The following is a 290-nucleotide window of genomic DNA, read 5'->3' as shown; positions in this document are numbered from 1 at the left end:
TCTTTTTTTTATACTTTTCTTCTATCTTCTTATCTTTCATAATCTTTTGATTTATTTTCGTTGTTTTTTCTTTCTTTCCTTTCTTTCACCTTATACTTTTCTTCTTCCTTCTTCTTATCCTTCATATTCTTTTAATTTGTCTTCTTCGTTTGCCAATTCTTACCTCTTCTTTTTATCTTTTTCTTATACGTTTTTTTTTCATCCCAAACTTTTGATTGCGGTTAAAGATTAATCTCTCTTTTCTGTGTCAAGAGTTTTTTTATCTGTCTTATATAATCATAGACTAATTG

The sequence above is a fragment of the Penaeus monodon genome, chromosome 29 (genome assembly GCF_015228065.2).
Source record: "Penaeus monodon isolate SGIC_2016 chromosome 29, NSTDA_Pmon_1, whole genome shotgun sequence".
Taxonomy (NCBI): Eukaryota; Metazoa; Arthropoda; class Malacostraca; order Decapoda; family Penaeidae; genus Penaeus; species Penaeus monodon.
The sequence above is the reverse complement of the archived record's forward strand: the minus strand, read 5'-3'. Positions refer to the sequence as shown.